The 1640-nt window shown below is 38.5% G+C and overlaps 1 pseudogene; it reads left to right on the top strand.

The window, feature by feature from the left end:
- Positions 1-335, top strand: part of LOC101582698 — a 6472-nt pseudogene extending 6137 nt beyond the window's left edge.
- Positions 336-1640: the final 1305 nt, after the last annotated feature.

Genomic DNA, 1640 nt, shown 5'->3' with positions numbered 1-1640 from the left:
GGCCAATGTGCTCTCTGTGAAAGCCTGAGAGAATGTTTTCTCTCCATGTGACTCTCCTTAGGCACACTCTACATCATTGATCACTTTCCTCTTTGGCCCTATAATCTCCTTGATCAGAAAATTTGGGACACTACCAAGTTACATGATGTAACAGTACAAGTTCTCATATATCCTGAGTCTTAATGAAGATCCTTATTTTAATGACTGGATTCACTTTCCAGATTCTACTGATAACACAGTATGGACAGATGTCAACCACGCATTACATAGACTATTATTCCATTAAATGACCTTCCTATAGAGCAGGCCGATCTCCAGGGTCCCCGATCTTGTAGCATCAAGACAGGTGCGCCACAGGGGCACTCTCTCTTATCTTGTTTGGATTGAGATGGAAAGTCTGCTTTGCCGATCTGATGATGAAATGTGGAAGTAACGTAAAAAGAATGAGTGAAGAGCACATGCTTGTTTCATTTGCGGGACTTTGCAGGGAAGTAAGGGTACTTTTCACAGAGGACTTTCTAAGCTCCATTTGGTGTTAAGCCTCATTATGTGTAGATTCTATTGTCTGGTGAAGGTGAAGGTGTGGGTGATGTGAGGAGAGGCTTGAGAAATGAGGCAGGATGTGTAGGTCCAATCAAATTACAGACAAGTTTTACAAATGTGAATAGTTATTTTCTGTACAGGAAAAATGAAGTGGATGTCCTTCCTGTGTTATTTATATTAATAAATGTTAAGATTGTATGCTATTGGGGCTGGGGAGATAGCTCAGTGGAATAAGTGCCGGCCTGGCAAGCACAAGGTTCTGAGTTCGATCCCTGGGACCACAAAAAAAAAAAAAAAAAAAAAGATTGTATGTTATTATGTCTTGTAAATTTTTTTAGTTGTTGTAGATATGTAAATGATACATTGATACATTCATCACATGCTATCATTTGTAATGCAGCATGTCTTAGTTACTTTTTACTCGTTGCTGGGACAAGTACCTGACACTCAAAATGAAGGAAGGAAAGGTTGGAAAATATAGCAGGGCATGGTAGTTCATGCCTATAATCCTAGCACTTAGGAGGCTGAGGCAGGAGGATCTCTGTGGAGTTTGAAGCCAGTCTGGGGTGTGTAGTGAGAACTTATTTTTTTAAAAAGGCAACACATAAGGAACTGTTAACAATTAAAAACAAACCATGTTATCTTTTGTTTCAGAGTTAGTTGTGTACTTTGGAAGTCCAAAGTCCAGGCTGGTCCACCACCATGCCCATTCCCTCTTCCATAGGACACATTACTGACTATGAAGAAAAAAATAAATGTCGGAATTTTATCCTTGGAAGTGTGTTCTCTGATCTTTTCCCTCCTTCCCTGAATGTAATGTGGAAAAGCAGATTTAATAAATACACACACACCCAAAAGACATAAAAAAGATAACCAAAAAGCTACACTTATACTTTATTCTTCACCAAAAATTATTATTTGTTGATGTTCCATTTTGTATCTTTCTTTAATTTATTCATTTATTTATTTTTTGCGGAACTAGGGATTGAACTCAGGCCCTTGCACTTGCCAGGGAAGCGCTTATTCTACTAAGCCATCTCCCTTACCCCCATTTTGTATCTTTCTATATTGCCTAACTCATGACATTAATATAGCTA

This window comes from Octodon degus, unplaced genomic scaffold (genome assembly GCF_000260255.1).
Source record: "Octodon degus isolate 3935 unplaced genomic scaffold, OctDeg1.0 scaffold00315, whole genome shotgun sequence".
Taxonomy (NCBI): domain Eukaryota; kingdom Metazoa; phylum Chordata; class Mammalia; order Rodentia; family Octodontidae; genus Octodon; species Octodon degus.
This window is presented reverse-complemented; position numbering and strand designations above follow the sequence as displayed.